We start from the raw sequence: 6500 nt of genomic DNA on the forward strand, positions 1-6500 counted from the left end.
GAATTTATAATACTGAAAAATGAATTAATGATCTTAGCAACTATATAAAATGCATATATTTTTAATTGCTTAGAAGGGTAAAGAGATTAAGAACTGTATTTTATTGTGTAAACTGATCTAAAATACACAGTATTTGTATCTCTATGCTTCTGAATATACCACCATTAAATTCCACAAAAGTAAATCAGCATTGGTTGTGCAGAACATAAGAGAATAGGTGGACAGACATTTTGAGAGATAAATAGAAAGTGATTGATCAATATATACTTTGAGTTTGGATTCACATTGAAGACTGAGCCACTGTGTTTTATTTCACAAGTACACCACAGAGGTTTGGAGTCAAGGATAGATCTAACTCTAGCTCTGCCACCTCTTAGAAACATAAACTTGGATCAGTGAATATAACGTCATCATAGGTTGCAATCAATTGTTTTGCTGTGGATGAACTTTTAAGAGATGATGGTCTAGAATTCCATTTATATTTGCCACCATTGCTCCAATTCCATTTTGAAGCATTTTGTTCCAGCTGACAAGAATCGGAATTGTTTGTCTTTTTCATAACTTTTATCTACCTAAGTCGTCTGAAGACAGAGTCGGAAAGTTTTGGCTGTCTAATTTTGGGTACTGCTTTGGAGGAAGAGGGTCTCTCGGTAATTGCTGGAGTACAGAAGGTACTTGTAGTCTTGGCCTCTCTCTTTGCATAGTCGTATGCTGTAATCTTTCCATTTCCATTAAACGAGTTATCATGTTCAGTAGAACCTTCTGGAGGTCCCATTGTAGCTTTCCAATTTTCAGATTTCGAGGGCGCGAGTTTGTGCAAGTCCAGAGCACTGAAAGGAGGAGGAAGGAAATCAGCATATATACTTCACTTGGTTCCTCAGTGAAAAATTCTTCAACAGTTTCTATTGTTTCCGGCTTTAATTTCAGGTCCATCTTTTTAAAATAGCTGAGCAAAGTATCATTTGCTTTCTCGTTTTCTGATATATCACTTTCATCAGTTAAGTTTTCTTCCACACTGCTGTTTCCATATTTCAAGTTCCAGTTTGGAGCAGATAGAGTTTCACCATCGTTGCTTTCTACAGTTGAGCATAAAGTAATGGGTTTCACTTCTGTCCTTAAAAAAGTCTCCCTCAGCTTAGGGCCAGCAGGGATCACCATGGCATCCGAAGTCCAGGGTAAGAACCAACTTGCGTATCAACTGAAACACTTGTTAGTGAGTGGTGCCCAGTGATGAGCCTTATGGTGTCATTAGTTACGTTAAGGCCAATTTCCATTTAAGATTTTTTGAAATCCCTGTTCTCAGTGGTACTTCCTTCATTAAGAGGGTAACTCCAAAACTGAAATATTCCTCGTTTACTATTCTGTGTTCTTTTGTGAGCATGCTCTGACAAATTAGGTTCGGTTGCTCTACTGTAATTTCCAAATAGTTCTATAAAGCAGCAGAAAACTTTTAACATAACACATTTCTGTTCCTGACTCTTATTCTAAGAATGTACAGTCCTTGTTCCGGTTAATTTTGCCGCCTGCTGCACTATCTTTCCAGGTGGGAGGTTTTTATTTTCAGGAACAGGTACTTCCCGGGGCACCTCAGGCCCTCGTGTCGTCCACAGCGGCGTCCCCGAGGGCGCTGCTGCCCCCAGACCCGGGTTCCCGGCGCGCGGGACGGACGGCTTGGCCGGCACCGCCTCCGGTTCGGCCTTGCTGTGGCGGGAGGACGCGGAGGGCAGCGGCCGGCGGCGAGCGCGGCCCACGGCGTGGCGCGGGCTGCGGAGTCCAGGGCCCGGGGCCGCGGCGCACGTCCAGGCCGGGCCCCGCGATGCCAGCCTCTGCTGGGGCTGCGGCGCCGCGGGCCTTCCCCGCGGCTGGGGCGCTGGGCACCTACCAAGGGGCGGGAGTGCCCGCGGCGGCCCCGCATTCCAGCCTGGCCGCCAGTACCCTGAGAGCTCTAGCCGCCGGCGCTGCCCGGGAAGGTACTGGGCCGCGGCTCCGCCCTCTGCCCCGCCCGGCGTCCGCCGCCCTGGAGCTGCGCAGGCGGCCGGGCCTCCCGCGCCTCTGGTCGCTGGCTCAGCAGCCCCGGGAGACCGGCTGAGGTCCTCGATTGTTTTTTAAGATGAGTCTTGGCTCAGATATGGACAAATAAATCATCCTCACATTTGAAGTTCATTTCCGTAATACACACATTTAGTATCTATTTTGTCATACAGTATCATTATCTTTTTTTGAGTGGCAATATTTTCATAAATATGCTATGCTTTAGTGTCTTTGTCTTATGCACCATAACTCAAGAAAAGAACATACATGTTCACAGAAAGCATCACTTATTGATTCTATCTCCTATTTCATTATTTTACTACCATTTCATTCGTGATCATTAAGCATAACAGTTTCCAGAATTGTAAAATAATTTGTTTTGCATTCAAAAAGAATTTCGTACCTCAAAAAAAGTGTAAAAGTGTTAAGAAATCCATTCATTTTAAACATATATGTAAGCATATGTTTATGTATATATTTTACCCTGTTCAGCCAAATATTTTTCTCCTGGTTAACGATATGCCTGAATGTAGTAATTGCTCATTCCAAAAAACAGCCATTTTTAATTCTAATCAAAATTCTCTTAAGCATCTGCTAACAACTCAACTCTTATGTGATAAATAAAAACACACATATAATTAAGACATGTCCCTTTTATAACCTCCCCACTTTTGCAAAATGCCTGGATTGGAGACCAGACAGAGACCCGATGGAGACCCTTCTATAATCATCGTATACAAAAAGGCATTTTTCTGAATAGACTTCTTTGAAACTTTTCAAACCAGTGTACATACTCACCTCTTATCCTTGAAAATGACATTTTGGATAAGTAAAACAACCATGATTCAGCAGCAACCGTAATTCCAGGACATCTTTCCCTGTAGATTAAATATAGCCCTTGTTGTGTATGTGTGTGTTCACTTTGGTTTGTCCACTGAGACTTGAACATGTAAGTTAAGTGACTAATGGCTTGGGATGGCTTTAGGTCAAGATTGGGCAACGAGTTCTTTTAATCTCTTTAAATATTCCACAGAGGAGTTAAGGGTCAAATTCACTGGGGAAAAATACAAATATATGTATTCAGACACTTGCAATATTATTATGTCTCTAAATATTTATATATTCTATACATTTTTATTCAGTATGTGCACAAAATAATGTGTCTACATATTAATTTGGCAGCTGTGAGTATATTAGCTGGAAATTTTTATATTTTAAAACAGATGTCATCAATTTAATATGACACATTGCATAAATTCTTAATGTATCCCACAGTTTTTGTGTAACTTTTAACTTGTTTTATGTTATTTATTTTCAAATTGTCCTATTATGTGGAAATTACCATGTAACTGTAACATTTTTAAAATTTGAAATAGGTAGCATATTGATACTATTGCTCTATTTGGTGTGACACTATTTAGATAATATTCAATAATGCATTTTTCAGTTAAAGATAATGCTTTGAATTTTCAGATTTCCTATGGCCTCTAGTATTTACATTAATAATATGCTTTTCTTAGGGTAGGATACTTCTAGTCTCATTTAGAGGTTTTTTCCAAAAAAAATCACTAAATTAAAATGTTGGGCCATATATAATTCACAATATTGTACCACCATTATCACCATCCATCTCTAGAATATTTTCATCATGCCATATCAAAGTCTAACACTATAAACAATAATGCCCCCATTTTCCACTCCCCTCAGTCCTGCCAAGCACAATTATCTCTTTCTCTAATATTTCACAGGAGTGGAATCATACAATATTTGTCCTTTTTTGTCATGTTTATTTCACTAGAAAAATGTTCACAAGTTTTTCCTGTGGTGTAGAATTTCATTCATTTTTAAGGCCAAATACTATTCCATTGTAACTGTTTACCTATTTACTCACTTTAGGGCATGTGGCATGTGGGTTGTTTCAAGCTTTTGGTTATTGTGAATTATGCTGTAATAAACGTTGGTATACAGATATCTTTAATATTTGATTTATATTGTTTTTCTATATACATAGACATGGAATTGCTGAATGATACAGTAAATCTATGTTAAAATTTTAGAGAAATTGTCGTGGTCTTTTTCTTTGTCTCCCAGCAGGAATGCAGAAAGACTCCAACTTCTCTGCATTCTTGAAAGTACTTGATGTTTCTTTTCTTTTTTCTTTTTTGTTCTTTGTTTTCTTTTCCTTCTTTTACTTACATAACAGCTTTCCTAACAGGTATGAAGGTTTATTTCATTGTTTTTTATTTGTATTTACCTAAGGACCAGTGGTGTTGGCCATCATATCATGTGCTCATTGGCCATTTGTTTATCTTTGGAGGAATGTGTATTTGAATCCTTTACCCGTGTTAATTTTGTTGATTTTTGTTGTTGAATTTTGGAGTTATTTATGTTATATTTGTATATCCAATATACAAAACATTTTCACCAATTACATTAGTTGTCTTTTCGCTCTAGAGAGGTTGGTTATCCCTTGATGCAGAAAAATTGTATTTTCGAAAAACTTTTAATAAGGCCAACTTTTCTATTTTTTTCTTTTGAAGCCTATAGTTTTGGTGTCCTATCTAAAAAAATCACTGATCACTCACTGTAATGACAATTTTCCCCCATGTTTCTTTCAAGTAATTCATGGATTTAGCTCTTATTTTTAGGTGTTTGATCCATTTTGAGTTAGTTTTTGTATATTATATGGATAATGATTCAACTTTATTCTTCCACATGTGAATATTCGGTTTCATAAATAGCATTTGTTGAAAGAACTGTCCTTTCTTCATTAAATGGCCTTGAAAACCTTGTTGGAAATCATTTTATCATCTATGTGAGAGTTTACCTCTGGATTCTCTATTGTATTCAGTTGTTTTGTCTTTTTGTAAATACCACACTGTTTTCTTTATTATAGCTTAATAGTTGATGGTTAAAATCAGGAAGTGTGAGTCCTCCCACTTTGTTCCTTTTAAAGATTTTGTTTCATGAAGATCTCTTCTTGCTGTTAATGTAGTGCATTACATACATTTATTTTCATATGTTGAACATTTCTGACATTCCAGAAATAAATGTAACTAGGCCATGTGTATGATCCCTTTAATGTGATGTTAATTAATTCTATTCAGTAGTATGTTATGAGGATGTTGCATAAAGACTCATATCCAGAACATATTTTCTTATAGCATGTTTTTCTTATCTTGCAGTATCCCTTTCTGCCTTTGGTTCTAGGAAAATGCTGGTCTAATAGAATGAGTTAGTAAGTCCATCCTCCTTTTTTTGGAAAAGTTTGAGAAGGACTGGTCTTAAATCATTTTTATATGTTTGGCAAAATTAATCAATGAATTCATCTACCAGTGATACTCTTTTATTGAGAGGTTTTAATGACTTATTCTGCTTTTTAATTAATTATAAGTGTACTCAAATTTTCTAATTCTTCATGACCCAGTTTTGGTGTAGCTTTTGTTTCTAGGAATTTATCCATTTAAATGAGTTTATCCAATATTTTAGTACATGATTATTCATACTACCATCTGATAATTGATTTCATTTTGTAAAATTTATAATAATTTACATACATTAATTTTTGGTTTTAATATTTTAATGCTTCCCTTTTTTTCTTGGTCAACGTAACTAAAGATCTGCTAATTTTCAAAGAACCACATTTCTTGCTGATGGGATTTTTTACTGCTCTTTTTCTCTATGTAATATTTTATTTATATTTGTTCTTATAAATATGTATTTCTTCTTTGTGCTAGGTTGAGGTTTACTTTATTTCTTTTTCTATGTCTTTATGCATAAAGTTTGGTTGTTGATTTAAGATATTTCTTATTTTTAATATAAATATTTTAAAACTTCTCCACTTAGCACTGCTTTATTTTCTGTAAAATTCTGTAAATTTTATATGTTGGATTTTCTGCTGTTCTCCTATGTCTCTAGGTGATTTCTTAATCTGCTTTGTGATTTCTTAGACCTCTTATATTTTAAGAGTGTGTGTTTCATTTCCATGTATTTGTGAGTTTTCTAATTTTTCATCTACTACTTGTTTTTAATTTCTCTATCACTACTGTGCAATTAAATGAGCAACATTATGGTTACTAAACTCCCTCCATTATCAAGTCCCCACCACATACCCCATTACAGTCACTGTCCATCAGTGTAGTAAGATGCTATAGAATCACTACTTGTCTTCTTTGTGTTGTACTGCCTTCCCTGTGCCCCCCCCGCACTACATTATGTGTGCTAATCATAATGCCCCTTTTTCCCCCATACACTTCCCTTCCCACCCACCCTCCCCAGTCCCTTTCCCTTTAGTAATTGTTAGTCCGTTCTTGGGTTCTGTGAGTCTGCTACTGTTTTGTTCCTTCTGCTTTTTCTTTGTTCTTATGCTCCACAGATGAGTGAAATCATCTGATACTTGTCTTTTTCCACCTGGCATATTTCACTGAGCATAATGCCCTCTGGTTCCACCCATGTTGTTGCAAATAATA

The 6500-nt window shown here is 36.7% G+C and overlaps 1 pseudogene; it reads right to left on the reverse strand.

Annotated features, from left to right (window-relative positions):
- Positions 1-373: 373 nt before the first annotated feature.
- Positions 374-1457, reverse strand: LOC118931246 (protein FAM217A-like; annotated as a pseudogene).
- Between the last annotated feature and the right edge of the window lie 5043 nt (positions 1458-6500).

This window comes from Manis pentadactyla, chromosome 13 (assembly GCF_030020395.1).
Source record: "Manis pentadactyla isolate mManPen7 chromosome 13, mManPen7.hap1, whole genome shotgun sequence".
Lineage (NCBI taxonomy): Eukaryota > Metazoa > Chordata > Mammalia > Pholidota > Manidae > Manis > Manis pentadactyla.